At 39.4% G+C, this 15,894-nt stretch overlaps 1 protein-coding gene across 4 annotated transcripts in view; it reads left to right on the top strand.

The window, feature by feature from the left end:
• The window catches only part of CCNY (cyclin Y), a 120,623-nt gene that overhangs the window by 37,828 nt on the left and 66,901 nt on the right, over positions 1-15,894 (top strand). Inside the window, exon 2 of one of the 4 annotated variants that reach the window (XM_058824686.1) lies at positions 2,411-2,508. The exons of the other annotated variants lie outside the window; for them this stretch is intronic. The gene's annotated coding sequence lies outside the window, so the exon portion shown is untranslated. The remainder of the gene's footprint in view (positions 1-2,410; positions 2,509-15,894) is intronic. 4 annotated transcript variants of the gene reach the window in all.

The following is a 15,894-nucleotide window of genomic DNA, read 5'->3' as shown; positions in this document are numbered from 1 at the left end:
GAGTGTCTCATGGAGGGGTCTCCTGGTGCTCTTGAAGGGAACAATTAAAACCACATTGTTAAGCATGAGAAGGACAGAGACATTTTCCTTATGAGAACCTGTTAATGCATTTAATTTGTTTGCCAACAGGCTGTTACATAGTGACTCTTCCAGTTTTCTTAATTTCTTGAGCAATATGTGTTATGGATAAACTTGGTCCAGGTTTACTGTGCCTTGAACTGCTGTAGGTCCTTTGGATCTGAGATTTCCAGCTGGTGTTTTCTTTTTGCAGTTTTCCACTCGTGCTGTTGTCCAGGTGAGGTCAAGTGGTGAGGGCTGTTTTGGGAAGGCATCATGTGTCCTGACACACTGTTCATGTGCCTGTCAAGGGCAGTTATATAAAACCCCTAAATAAGCAGGCATGGCTTCTGACACAGCCTTTTGCAGCCCAGGAGGAAGAATGTAGCATAAGGCTGATCTTAGGCTTCTGGAAGTATGTTATAAACTGCATAAATACACCTCTAGCAAAAACAGCAGAGGGACTGTGGAGCTGTCAGCTCTTTGTCACAGCCTCAGGGTCACTTTGGGCTTGCTCTGCATTTTTCCTACTGACCCATGGTGGGTTCTGCTTCTTAGTGTAGGAGGGTACTTGTGGGACAGCACTGTCTCTCACTTGCCACCCCTGTCAGTAAACTGCTAACAGAGAAACCACCTGGAGATTTTCAATTGGTGATTTTTCCCTAGGGATACTTTATGCTTGAAATTCCTTGTGCTGCTTCATTTTAACCCACTGGCTGAGTAAACAGCCTTCTTTGCAGTATGTATGGCATAACATAGAAGTGGTCCTGCTGCTGTGGATGCTTTAGTTTCATCAGGGCTGCTGACCAGCTGCTGCACAGTTGATAATTGGGATTGAATGGGAACAAAAGCCATAAAAGTCTTTATTTCCCTCATAATTGGGTAAGACAAAATAAATAAGTTTTATTTTAGAAGAAGGTCTGTAAAGGGTTTTTTTTTGGATGTTTGGTTTGTTTTCCTTGTAGCTGAAGTTGTGCCCTATTTAGTGCAAAAATGCAGTAGACATTTATGTGCTTGTAAATATTTTTTCTAAACATATTATTTTGAAATGAATGGCAGGTAAATTGTCAGCTTTTATGCCTTTATCCACCCTGCATAATGTGAAACATTTCTGTTCTGTGGTCAGCAACTTTTGTCATAGGCTAAAAATGGTGTAAAACAGTCATTCCTTTTGCAGGTCTTAAGCATACATCTTTTAATATAGAGTTTAACATTGTAAGAAAGCTCTTATTATATTGCATTGAGATAAAAATTCATTACTGTCTGCTCAAAATAAATTGTGGAAAATATCCATGCAGACAAGTCCTGAATTCATCCACCCTGATGAGGTTGCACAAGGGCCTCCATCATCCACAGCATTATTTATTTTTAAATGTACATCTGTCTTATTCAGAGTCTTTCTCACCTCTCTTCATTATGGCAAGCATCTCTTTCAGTCTGCAGAACCTTTGCTGTCTTTATAAATAACAAACAATTACGTTGCTTCTACACACATCTCTTAAAAATTTAACTACTGATTTAATAAAGAATATTGCCTTAGGAAGATATGTACCTTTTCTGATGAAGATGTTGTGACCTATTTTAGTCATTTGGAGGAGTGTCAGTGTGGTTTTAAAGAGAAAATAATATTTGAACTACATATTTCTTACGTATTACATTACAGTTTCTAGTATTACATTAGTTATTTCCTTGGGGATAGTAGGGTCAGTCCCCAGTAGAGCTTTAAACCTCACTAAGGTGCTTGTTCTCCTGTATTTAAAGTGATGTTTAATAAGCTCCTGTAAATGCTTCATATTATTTTTCCCACTAGCAAACACATTACAGAGTGGTTATGAGTTCATAGGTGGCACATGTGATGCTTAATCCCTCATGTAAAGCCTGGTTAATGCATGTGCAGCATGCAGAAGTGATAGCAAAGGCTTATCCTCAACACTTGGGTTTCCTAATTTGTTCTTCTAATTAAAGATTTTGGCCTGAAATATCCTGCCCAGGCTTAAGTTTTCATTCTGTGTGTGTTGTGTGGTGCAGAACAGAAGAGCTTCTGGAGCTTTTTAATAAACCTAGGCCTGTTGCAAATCAGGGCTGAGTGTTGCTTGCCCTACAATTAGTTTAGAACTCTTGTAGGTGTAAACCTCTGTACTGTTTTCTTTCCCAAAGCAATTAGTTGTTGAGTACATGCCTTTTGAATGTGCCCCTGATGAGTTCACAGGCTGTATGCATGTGGTTCTGTCTTGTTTGTACCAGTCATTTGTGCCCAGAGCAAAGAAGACATCAATAATGTAATGTGGGACTTGAAGGAATTTTCTATGCCTATATTTATGTGGCAATTTATTTTTTTCCACCTTCTGTTCAGTTTGTTCCAGCACTGAAAAGACAAGTCTTTGGGGACTTAAATAGAACGAAGCTTTTTTGTCAGAACATCCTACAGTGATAAATGCCTCAGAAATGTTGGTAGGTATTCTGAAAAACTGCCTATCACTCAAAAAACCATTTAATTCTTCTCGTTCAGTGGTGTGTAAACACCCTTAATTTAGCCTGATATTTACACGCATGCCTTGAATATAGGATGCTGGGAAATACTATTGCTTCAACTTAATGCTAAGAAAATTGGGGAGGTAGTTCTAATAAGATGACCAAGTTGCAGTGAGTTGAAAATGGATAGAATTTTTGACAGGAATATGGTCTACTGTTTTGCTGTGTGACATAATTTTTAACTTGAGTGATGCCTGTGGAGGTGAGAACCTACATTAGCCTTGTCCTTTTTTTATTTTTTCTCTTATCTCTGCCTCTGTTCAACTTCCTCTGAAATTTTTAGTGTCTCCAAGATCCAAGTCTTGGTGTAAGTGGGAGTGTATGTGATGGTACATAGCAGCTACCATCCTTAGGCTCAGATGTACAGGGAGGGGGCAAGCACCTGAAGTGTTTCCTAAACCATCTGTCTGAAGTGTTTTGCCAAGACAGGAGACAGATAATAAAATTTATATCATCAGTTTATAGTAAATTTGATGTCTGCCTCCATTTGTGTGAGATGTATGAATTATATAAAGACTACATGGATAACAGATGCACTGTTGAATCAGATATGCAGTGTGCCATCCTAATGAGATAGCCTTCTGTCTCCTTTTTGCATGTGCTTCTGTTTGAGGTGCTGTGCAGAGCATGTGAAGGAGATGCACACGTTTGATGGGTGTGCTCTAGCTTGCCAGGTATCCATGGTAGGAGTGCAGGCAGTGTGGGAAGACTGGGAGCTTGCTAGAGAAATCAGAGATGTCTGGAGGAGGCAAGGATCAGCCAGATCTGCTGGGAAGGAAAATCAAAGTGCTGCCAGTTGTCGAGGGGGAATTCAGCCCTGTGAAGGGCAGTGAGCATGGGGAGGTCAGAGAAGCTGCAGATCATGTGTGAGAGAGAGCAGAGAGAAGGATTGGAGAGCAAATCCCATTTCCAGCCTATAGCTGGAATTCTTTTTCTCCTCACCAAAAATTCAATTAAGGCAAACCCAGGGCACAGCCACACACTATCAATTTTCAATGTGCTTTTGCAAATTTACTCACCATCTTTCTGCTCTTTGTTTTATGAACACACCAAAATAATGTAGATGTTAATTCCCTGTTAGTAAATTTGTTAGTTTGGTTTTTTGAGGTAATTCTTCTTCAAATTGAGTAGATTGCCCTATTTTATGTTGGAATATCCCCAGAATAACACATAGGCAATAAATTAATCTCTGTCAATTGTGATGGGAGCCTGAGGTGACTGACCCATAATTTAAGCTTTATTTAGCAAGATGGGTTGACTGTGAGCCTAGCAAAATGATTTTGTTCTTTTTTGGGGGGGGGGAAATTAGTAATATTTAACTACAATTTAGTATTATAGTCTGTTCTCTGGTCTAATGTAAGTTCTCACTGTTCTCATGCAAATCCCTTGAATCCTAGGCCATATCCCTCCTTTAAGCTGCTTAATTCTACAGCACAGTTACCCTACATAGCAGTTTTCTGTTTTAGCAACTGAATTTCTTGTATTTGAAAGCATCAACATAGTATGTCCTTTCCATGTGGGAAAATTGATAACTCTTCCCTTGTCCCAGCTGCAGCATCTGTGTGGCTCTCCCAAGTTCCAAATGCTGCTGGTTTTCAGTAACTCAGGGATCCTGGGCCATCTCCTCTCCTTCGCACTGAACCTTTTTGGCGGCCTGAAGCCGTGTGGGCCCTGCGCTGGAGCATTGCCTGTGGGCTGAGCGAGCACATGGGTGCCTCAGCAGTCATTGCCACCTCACCTCTTCATCCTGGAGCTGATTCTCTGTTCTCCACAGTGCTGGAGCCTTTGAGTGAGCCCTGCCCGTTTATTTCAGACTCTGATGTTGGTACTGATGATCCAGGTAGCTCGGCTGCTATAGAGTGGGCAGCCACTGGTGCTGCTGCTTTGACTTGGTTTGGTGCTGCATGTGTTTCTGGATGGATGGATGGAAGTGGGTAAAGAAAATGTAGGAAGTAAGGGAACCTAGTGAAGAAATAGCTGAGTGCTCAGTGTTGATGTCAGGAGAGTAGAGAGAAGTAAAGTTGTCTTCATTTCTCTTCTGCTAAGGAAGAGAAAATAAAATGTAGTAAACATAAAAACCAAAGCCCCAGGGCAAAAGAAATAAGTCCAAAAGAGGGAGAAGATAATTTATGTAACTTTGAAAAATATATACCCTGGGAGGAAAAAAATTGAACTCTGGGGCCATGAAGTGGAAAACCTAGGCTCAGAAAAAGAGATGTACAAATAGGTAATGCTGGATGTTACTGTGGTATTGCAATTCTTTCTGAAAAAAAAACATCTGGAAAGTGTAGGAAAATTCACTTTCCAAATTGATAGCACCAAGAACAGGTTAATGGACATGGGGTGGTGTGATGTCCTGGTTGGGGATACAACAGTGATTTATGCTGTGTACCAGCAGTACGGCACTGACACAGAGGAAAACCAGATGCCCTTAGTTAAGATCTCCCATGTCTTTGCTTCTCATTGCATCTGGAGGTTTTGTTAAACACAGGTCACCTTTATGTCCTTGTTCCTACAGGATATGAGAATAACCATGGAATTGCTGTTCAGAAGGAACATTTGTATTAAATAGCCTAATGCAATTTGCCTCAATTTTTCTAATTTGATTGGAACATAATTTAGCTTTCATCATAGAATTATTAGTGCCAGGGGGCATATTTTAAAGATTGTGGGGACCACTTAGGATCATTTAAATCAGATATGGATAAGTCCCATTAAACAATTGAGCTAATCTTCCTGCCAAGACAGAGCTTAGTATGCTATATGCAGATGTATGTAGTGTTTCATGAGCAGCAAGTCCAATGAAGTTTCTCTGTTAAATTTAATTTCTTTTTTCTTAATAGTTGCTTGTAACTTGTTTGCTGTGCTGCTCTGCCCTACTTCCGCCCATTTTCCTGTCTTTGAATGCACACAAGTGCTGGAAATGGCAAGTTGCTGGCCAGCCACCACCTCTTGGGATGAGCCATCCCTACCTCCTTCCTTTTAGCAAGGTCTTTGATGCACTGCCTTCCCTACCCAGCCTGCCAGCTTTCCCAAAAGGCAGGCAGGTTGTTCCTTTGAGGTACTGAACCTTTTATAAAATTTGTCCAAGTAGGTTTTGTGCTCAGAAAATTTCAGGGCAGACGGCTGAGTGCTAGGGCAGTTAGATATGCCTGATTTCCTTAGGAAGTTAGCTAAAAATAGCGTTATGCTTGGGTATTTATCTACAAGCCAAAACGCTGACATCATCTATTGTCTGTGAGCCCTGTTTGTGAACAACAGAAATAAGCAAGTGTGCCACTTCTGTTGGTGTCACTTCAGAAAAGAGAGAGCTGAAATTTCCTAACCTAGGTAGCAAGATTCTCAGTACTTTCCTACTTAATCTTTTAGCAACATACGACAACTGTTTTGATTCAGTCAAATGCATAGGCCAATTGTTGCATTTATAAATAATCATTAATCATTGTAATGATTATTTCATTATTGTAATCATTTCAAATGTAATCATTATTTCATTTTTTGGTAGACTTCTTGGGCCTTTGGGCAAGGTAGTGTGTTCTGTGTGCCAAGAAATGCTTTGCCAGGTAACCTGAGTTTCACTGAGTTTTGATGAATGTGTCTCTTTGGAAGCCAGATTTAGAATGGTAATAACAACAACAATATCAATATTATTGCATAACAATAATAATGATGATGGAAAGTGTCTGCATATAGTTCATCCCTCTCCCTGTTTGCTTTGCCCAAATCCAGAGCCACTTTCTCTTTGTATGTACTCTATTGCCAAGATGGATAAAGGCAGTTGCTGTTTGAGCAACAGTACTTGTACAAATGCTTAGATTTCCATGTAATTAGACTGTTTATCCAGTATCTTCTGTGAAATACCTGCTAGTTAACAAACAATTGAAAAAAATTTCTCTTCAAGGGCAGTTAGTGTGAAATGTAGCACTTAGTGGAATAAGCACTAATGAAATAATGTCTCAGAGACAGATGATTTGGGTGGTTATTTTTATGCCCTGAATATTGCCTTCATTTGTTGTTCCAATTTTCTTGATTTGTCTTCTTTTTTTTCTATGTGGATAAGCATGGTTTTAAGTGGAAAAAAATCTCACAGGCAAATGATTGCTGATTGCTATTTAATGAAGGACTGGAGATTAACAAGACTAACAGCTAAGCTACTTTATTTACTTGGTAAACACACCATGGTGTAAGAGAGCACACGTTAATGAATTTGAAGAGGCAGCATAAAAAACTGCTTGGGCAGCATCATATGTTTTGTTCTTCATGCAGACCAAATGACACTGGTCAAACACTTTCCAATCTTAGTTGATGCTACCACTTGACTTAAGTAGTATTTATTCAGAGTCTGTGTAGTTATAGCATAGTATGTTTTCCCGTTTACAAACAATTTGCAACTGTTTTAAAGGACTATGTCATTTATTTTATTTTTGGGAAGCTGTCAACCAAGTAACTTTTGCTGTCAATGTGTTCTACACTTGAATTGTAAAGCAGGAACCACTCATTCTCTTGAACATCTTACTGCCCCTGACAATAAAAATGTATATTTATTAGTTCTTGACTTCTGGAGACGTTGAATAGATTATCTAGAAAGAAATAAAGTTTTAGGAGTTCTTACTTATAGGGTTGCACTTGTAGTGAAGAATTTCAAATTCAGAGTAGTTATCTAAAAAGCTATTTAATTTATTAATAGTACATGCTTCATTTTTTCCCATAGTGCAGTGGGGCTTTGTTTGTTTTCATTTTTGGCTAAGCACCTTTTACTTCAGATGACTGCTTCAACAGAAGAAGTTTGCTAAACTGGAAAACCAAAAGAGAAGACCCTAGTTTTAAAATGATATAGTGGTCAGCTGTGAAGCACAGTTCCTGTTCCTTTGAATTTTTTCTGTAAAGGAAGTTCAATATAACATTTCTTGAACATATTATGAAGCTGATGGGTAGTGGACATCCTCTGTATGAATTGTATTATAAATAATCCATTCAAAAATACTAAGAGCCAATAATTGAGCACTTTAAAAATAGGAACTATCAAGAGTTAAAGTTGCCTTTCAAGTTTAATTTATCTTGTTATTCCCCTCTTGCTATGCACAATCCAGAAGTGTGGATTTTTCTTGCCTTGTGCAGTAGCACTGGTCACCTAATGGACTGCTTTTCAGCATCTTTCTTGTTTGTTTGTCACAGACCCAGGTCTCCTACTAATCAAATCTTGTTCCAAGGTAAGTTACACAGTAGTGCTTGTGGACACAAGAATTTTTACTTGTCTTCCAGGAGTTTTATCAGATTTTTCCTTATACTGCAGATGGAGAGCTGATATACAGAATAATTTTGGAAAGGCCTGCTAATTTAATGTTGTTTCTAAGTGCCCAGGAGCTCAGTTTACAGTACATTATGTGCAGTTCATGCTCTTAGTAAAGCTGCTGTTGTTGGCTGAGAGTTTCTACTCAGGAAGAGTTGCAATCCTTTTAATCCTTTCCTTCCTAAAGAAACTTAGGAATCCTTTAGGTTGCACTAGACCTCTAAGATCATCCAGTCCAGCTGTTAACCTGATGTTGCCAAGTCCAGACATGCAGCACATGAAAACTTGCAGCTGTAGATTGCTTCTGCAAAGTTTGGGGTTTGACTGGCAGCAAACAGGCTCTGTGTGAAGGCAGAGGAACCTTTATTTCTGTCATCACTAGAGATTGGTTTCTCTTTACACAGTCCACTGCACACCTTGTTTTCTGTGATGAGAGGAAGAGATGCTTCAGCTAACTGCTCTCTTCATTTGGTGCTGCAGACTTGTTCGTACAGCTGCCTCTTGTGTGTGTAGTGCTGTAGGGGGATAGAAATATAAAGGTAGTGTAGAAAGTAATGTTACCCCTCAGGAGCTGCAGCTGGGCCAATTAGCAAAGATTAGGACCTGACTTTACCAGGCCAGGGCTGTAAGCAATGAGAAGCAGAATGCTACAAAAGAGTGGGGTGGCTGGGTGAGAAGGGAGCTGGAGTCAGTGGCTGCTTTGTGAAGAAGAGTCAGTGCTCTGAGGTGCTGCCCATGAGAAATACCAAGAAGGCGTGAAACTTTTGTGATAAGGAGACAACAGTGTGGAACCCCTGCAATAAGATGGAAACATAGTGACTCTGTAACCATGGGGGAAGGGGAGGTGTGCACCTGGGGTAAGTGAAGGCTGTCCAAGTGAAGAAAGCTTGACAAAGGCTGCACTCAGACCAGACTCCTTTGGCTGAACTTCCTGAAGTCTCAGAACTATGCTGAAAGGTTTCTGGTCACTTTTCTCAAAGTTGTAAGTAATAGGGCAAAATCTGCATATTGGAAACAAGCTTATCAGCTGAGAGTGCTGAAGAGTATTAGCCTTGCCAAGTACAATTTTTTTTTGGAATACAGTGCAATGAAATATACATTAGCATTACCTTGTGTATTTGTTTCAGTTGTGGAGTGGTGCCTTGAACAAGTGCTAAGAGTTTGCTTATTCTGACAAATAGGAGATAGCGGGATATCTCAGGATTTTTACAGGAATAATTAGGGTAATGATTCAGGTTATTTCAGAATAATAGAAACTGGCTATACTTGGTCCTCTGTCCAGTTCTGGGCCCCTCAGTTCAGGAAGGACATTGACATACTGGAGCAAGTCTAGAGAAAGGTGACAGAGCTGGTGAAGGGTCTGGAGAAGAAGTGATTTAAGAAGCAGTTGAGGGGGCTGGGAGTGTTTATCCTGGAGAAGAGAAGGCTCATGGGTGATCTTGTCACTCTCTATAACTCCCAGAAAGGAGGTTGTAGCCTGCAGGTGTGGGGGTCAGCCTTCTCCCAGGCAGTCAGTGACAGGATGAGAGGATGTAGTTGTAAGCTGCTTTGGGGCAGGTTTAGGTTGGAAATTAGGAGGAATTTATTTGCAGGAGGGGTGATTAGATGGACTGTCTGGAGAGGTGGTGGAGTCATTGTCCATGGAGGTGTTTAGGGAAGGACTGGATGTGGCACTCAGTGATACTGTCTGGATGATACAGTGGTGTTCAGGGCAAGGTTGGACTCAGTCTCAGAGCTCTCTCCCAGCCTGTTTGATTCTGTGATTCTTTGATGTGTGCTTAACACCTTTCAGTGTAAATTGCATCAAAATTGTATTTTCACAAATATAATGCAAATTATTTCTAATGACATTACTTTAGGTTTTCTTGGCTACTTTCAGAGAGAGGAGACCGTTGTGCCACATGTTCTGATACACAAGCACAGAAGAACCATATGAGAACAGCCTCAAAGAGGGTTCATGTGCAAGGGGCAGGCACTGATCTCCTCTCTCTGGTGACCAGTGACAGGGCCCAAGGGAATGGCAGGCAGCTGTGCCAGGGAAGGTTTGAGACTGTTATTAGGAAAAGGCTCCTCACCCTTTTAAGGAGGGTGGTTGGGCACTGGAACAGGCTCCCCAGGGAGGTGATCACAGCACTGAGCCAGCCAGAATTCAAGAAGTGCTTGGACAACGTTCTCAGACACAGTTTGATTCTTGGGGTTGTCTTGTTCATTAGTGTACCACTGGCACTCTGATTGCCACATTTGTGAACATAATTTGCTGTACTTCATCATATCCTCATTCTGCCAGCTTGGGAACTCTCCTTTTGCAGTGTCCGCTTGGTACTTTGGGGTTCAGAGCAGAATAACTACGTGGTCTCTATGGTAGAATATGTGACAAGTCAAGGGAAGTGCTCTCCTGGATTCTTGTCCTGTACTGAGGTGCTGACATTGCCAGCATAACAATCCTAACCATAAGTGTCACCAGCCTTCAAGGTATTATATCTGCCTGAGTTATGTGCTGCATTCATTTAATTTAAGTAGAAAATATGTCCATGTAGTGACAATGTCATACATTAGGAGGATAGGTGCCGTTAGAAATTTTGTTACGGAAGCAAATATTAAATGGGATTGTAAAATGACCCTCATGGGCTGTATAAAATGACAGACAAGCTTGCTTTTTGGGTTTTACAAGGGAAATTGAAATTGGTTTAATATACTTTAAAAGATCACAAAATGTATCTGGAGACCTCTCAGATAATACTGTAGGTATTTCTGCTTCTAAAGGCAAAAAGGATACAGGTTCTGTCTATAAAAGAGTAGGTAAAAAATGAAATAACTTCCTTCAACCTATCAACTGTATCTCTCATTTCAGAACATTTTCTGAATTATTTTCTATTACAGGTGTAATACAGAGTAAAACAGGGGTAATCTGGGAGAAATGCAGATGGTTTGATTGAGTCTCATGTGCTCTACCAGTAACATTATTAGTTTTACTATGGAGTACAAAAACATGCAGTTTGCCCTGCTTCATGCTAAGCATCTCAAAGTATTAAAGTTATTCTTAATAAACAATTTACGTTGCCTTTATTTTAGGAATAAGGAGAACAAAAAAATTTAAAATTGAGCTGTTATTCAAAGTACTCTTAATTCAAGCTGTTAAACTTTTATGTCTCTTACGGAGTTCAGGATTACTGACACAATAGTGATGTACTGTAAATCTGTGTAATCTAGAAAGTTGTTTCAGCCTATGTATTTAAGAACTATTTTCCTGGTTTGGCAGGAAGGAAAAAATGTTGTCTGCCTTACAGTTGAAAGTAGGGGGGTAGCAGCTAAAAGAAACAAAAGAACCAAGCTGCTATTAGAGGAGCCAAACCAGCTGACTGTTTATTAATTATTCATGACTGATATGTTCATGTGAAGTCCTTCGTTGTCTGAAGTGTCAGGCTTCCTGATGATATATAATAAACCTCTTGGTGAAAGGTTTCTATTTATACACCTTCAAGCTCCGGAAGGGATGATTGTGGTGATAAATAAGGCCTTGCATATTTTTGAATGCCTGATTTGGGTTTTTTTTTTCTGAAATCTGTTTTGTTTTCCTTGATGTTCTTTTAGGCTTTTCATCTTCCAGCTAATCAACCAAATCTGTGTAAATGTCAAATAACTGAGCGATAAAATTCTTTAGTGTAGCATTTTTTCCTAATGGCTGAAAGTTTTTTGTTCTTTTTCTTAAAAACAAACAACCCTACTGTAAGAGTGTGAAATCATATTGCAGGTTTTTTGCGCCATGTCCATTAGTGTTAATTTTTAGTATTTTTTCTCTCACTCTCGTCATACTTTATTTACTAGCATCTTCAATACTTTGTTTCTTTTAACATTAAAAATAATTAGGTCAAATCAGCTCTGTTACAGCTATCTATCACTATGTCATGTAAAAAAAAGATCAAGGAAGAAGATAGAGAAGGATGAGAAGGGAATGATTATGGGCTTTTAAGTTTTTACTCTTTTCCTGACTCTCCCAATTGCTGAGTTACCTCAAAATTCTACCTCCTTTTCCCCTTTTCCTTTATGTGCTTCAGTCAGTCTCTGCTCCCTGTTGCTGTTGTTCCTCCTGCTGTTTCTGTGCATTGCAGGCATCTGTCATAATTTTCCTCTTGAGCTGTCTTTGGGGAAAGCTAGACTCCTGGGAATTCAAGCAAGATGAAAAAGAGAACACCTACAGGAGGGCTGTGTTGTTTTTAATTAAAAATCTTCCTGAATTAACTCCAAGGCCTAAGGACAATCTGGTTTAAAAAAAAGGAATCTCTTTCACAAGCACCTAAAAGTGTCTGAAACATTTTGGCAAGGGAAAAAATGAAAACAGATCAAGGTATCAAAGCCGGAAATGGAGAGAGCATGAGATTCATATTCACTTTCACTAATGCTGGGTGACATCTCCCTTTGAAGTAATAAGCATCAATTTGCTTGTGAAATAAGCAGCATATGTTTTTGTGGTTTAAAACTAGTTCTGTTTGCCAGTCTGCTGGCAGTCATTCATGCCATTGGTCACTGTGGCTTAAAACCAGCAGCTCTTCTCCAGCCAGTGCAGGAGTGTGGCAGGATGATGGTAGAACATCCATTCGTTTGATGCACAACAGGCAGTTTAACTGTGTGGTACCAGCTGTTATGCATGATAAATTCAAAGGTGCAGTACAAGAAACATGATCCTAAGTGGAAAGCCTTACTTTATATTTTCAACTATCTTGATTTTGGAGCAGTTGGGCGGCAAGATGGTCCATTCCAGCAGCAGTTGTAGAATAGGCTGAATCTGTTTTGTATAGGAATGTTTTTTTATTAACCAGGGAAGAAAGATCTATGGGTTAGATAAGCAACTGTATTCAATTAAAGATTAAAATGTATACAGGCCAATACTTGTATTTCTGTTAGAAGATGCTAAATGATACCTTTTTTATTTGCATGATGATGAGGATCCCCAAATAAATGTCATCACTAATAATATGCAAACTGTTTCAGAATGATAAGGTGTGTGATATATAACAAGGGTATCTTCTAGTGGCATGTTGTGCTGCCTTTCAAAGGTGTCAGTAATGATAGTTGTACTTGATAAAAGTATACACTTGAAACTGTGCAAACACATAGCTCACTTTAAATGTGATGTGTGTCAGGCTCTATTTGCTGGGATGTAGCTGCTGGTGTAAAGTACACTGAATTTGTTCCAAATAGTCATCTACTATTGTTTGGTACCCTCTGGCTGTGTTGAACATGTTTTTTATACCAACTTGGTAACTGGTTTTTGTCAAGGTTTTGCCCTAGACAGTGATGCCTGAAGTTGAGGCCTGGGGACTTTGAAAGTGCACATATTCCACTTTTCAGAGAGTGGTAACTTCTGGCTAAGATTTTGTAGCCTATTGTGGTCTAGAGAATATTTAGAGAGATACTATCCAAATGTTTAATTAGCCATTAGCCAAGATGTCATCAGAAGAACATTGAAAGGCTGGCAACATTGGAAATCGTTGTGAAAGGATGTGCTAGAGCATATGCTTGGATGAAATGGGACATGCATAAGAGGGGGAGCAGTCAAGTGGTGGATGATCATCACCTGCTACGAATTAGACAGACTTAGTTATACTTGGAGATGGGGAAATTGTCATATCTATTGTAGATGAGGTTACTTTGGATGACCTGGCTAAGATCATTCTATTTAAATTTTTTGTTGGGTTTCCTGAAGACTAAGGAAGTAATGAAATCCGGTTTGAAGGGTAATTTATCCAAAACATGTTGCAAAGTTCAATTCTGTGCTTCTGAGAGCAGAAGAGTTAGTTTTTCCAACAATGTAATCATATTTTTAGTTCCCAAAATAATATGTATATACAAATTTCTCAAGAGACTAATAATCTCAAGAGAACAGAACAGACCCTCAGATGGAAGATAACAGCTGGCTGGACACCAGGCTGTATCCAGGGAGGTGATGAAGGGAACAACTTTGCACTTGATTGTATGTGTTGAGAATGTAAATATTTGCAGGAAATATTGGAGTGACTAGAATGAAGATATTCCATAGCAAGATGTTTCTTCAACTTCTGCTTTAGGTCTGAGTGGAAATCAAATAATAACAGCACAATCGGTTCCTCTTTTAATTTAGGTTTCATCAAGGACCTTTACCAATAAACTGTATGAATCTTCATCTGCCTACAATTAACAAATGCTTGAGGTAACTGACCATAGTGGAATTCCATTCTTTGTGCACTGGTCTATCGTTTCTTAGGCCTTTACTACTCTTGCCTTTATGAATAGAAGATAAATGAAGCTTGGGAGTTGCCAATGTAGAAATGATATTTGGAAATGGAGTGAGCCACTGAGAAAGAGGGGTTAGCTTCTGTGAGTGCACTAGAGACTAGGGCAGCCTGCATTGTGTGAAATGTCGTATACATCAATTGACAGTACTAACTGCCTTATGGCCTCTGCAGTGCATTTGCTCATGTGTTAATTTGTAAGTTTTTAAGACTTCTGCTGAGAGTTTTGTTCAGCAGAAAAGCATATGTCATAAGGGAAATTAACACTGAATCAACCATCTGCCTGTAAGTGGTGAAATCTGTGATAATGCAGAGGTTATACATAGCTGGCAAAAACTTGCATTCATGTGCTTTTTTTCATTTCAGGCAATATGAAGGTGGCTTTAAAAATATTCTTAGTCCTGTTAGTTTTCTTTCTTCTTTGAGAAATCCAATAAGGAAAAAAAGATGTTGGTAGAAGAAAGGGAGGAAAATAAACATATTTTGATAACTTCTGTTCTAGCAATTTTACTTTCTTTTTTCTTTATTGGTTTCAGTGAGGGATTGAAGAGAACAATTTTCCACTTGATTGATTGTATCTATGTTACTTTGACAGTTGCAGACATACTAATTAATTACAGAATGGCTATGAAATTTTTCTAGTGATAAGAAGTGGGAGAGAGGGCAGAGAGAGATTTTTCTTATGACAGTTAAAAATAATAAGAAAAATTTTCTTGTGGGAAAAGCATTTAAACAGAAATTTCTTACAGCTATTTGGAGACCAACTTCTCTTTGTTTCAGTCATCTTGGAGTCAGGAGTGAACAAAGCTGTGTTTTTGAAAGGATGCCCTCTGTAAAAATACCATTCTTCTGACACTGGTGTGACCAGCTTGGAACACAAAGTGAGAAAAGCTTATGGTTTACCAGAAGAAAAAGGTGTAATCCTGTCCAATTTTCTGCAAAGTATACGATAGTTTTCTGGTTTTTCAGGTTTAAAAAAAGTGGGAGTAGGCCAACGTGGATTGCCTGTACAAGGTCCTAAAGCTCGAGAGTAGCTCTTTGCATGGTTGCTTTTTGCAGTGCCAGTAAGTGGAAACTTACTCAGGAATGATGGATTCACCCAATGGCAGAAATGCAGGAATTTTGATTTGCAGCGTGCAGTCTTTTCAAGAGTGGATTTGTCTGGTCAGATTGGTGGAACTTACACTAATCAATTTGAATACTCCTCAGTCTCAAATTTTGGCAGTGCTGGGACATCTGCTGTGCTTTCTGTGTCTCAGGAAGCATTCGTATTGTTTCTTTCCTGGCACATCTGAAAGATTTCCTGGTTTTAGGCCTGTTGTTACCCTGTCACAAAGTAGACAGGGTGACACCCCAACTGCCTTCAGCTCTCAGATCTGTGCTAACTTCCAGGATATTTGGAACCTAAATACAACAGCGTCCCAAATCTCCATCCATATTGATTTTCTGAGACATCTCATGCATGTATAGGTGTGTGTTATGTGTCACCCTAAACTATTTAACTGTTTTAAGACTTCACTGCTTTTTAGTTACTAGTAGAAATTACAGATTGGGCAAAAATCTCTACCCTCTGGTCTATTTCCATTTCTGGAACTCTGCTTTGGCTCAGGAGGAAGTTCCACAATTCTTTTGTAAGTGCACCAATATTTTCTCCTTCCCTATCACAAACTTGTCCACAGCCTGCCTGTCCTAGCTCTGTCTTTTGGCTCATTTGGTATTCTCCAGTCCCCAGACTCATTTTCTTAG

This window comes from Ammospiza caudacuta, chromosome 1 (assembly GCF_027887145.1).
Source record: "Ammospiza caudacuta isolate bAmmCau1 chromosome 1, bAmmCau1.pri, whole genome shotgun sequence".
Taxonomy (NCBI): Eukaryota; Metazoa; Chordata; class Aves; order Passeriformes; family Passerellidae; genus Ammospiza; species Ammospiza caudacuta.
Note: the sequence above shows the minus strand (reverse complement) of the source record. Positions and strands in the feature narration are given on the sequence as shown.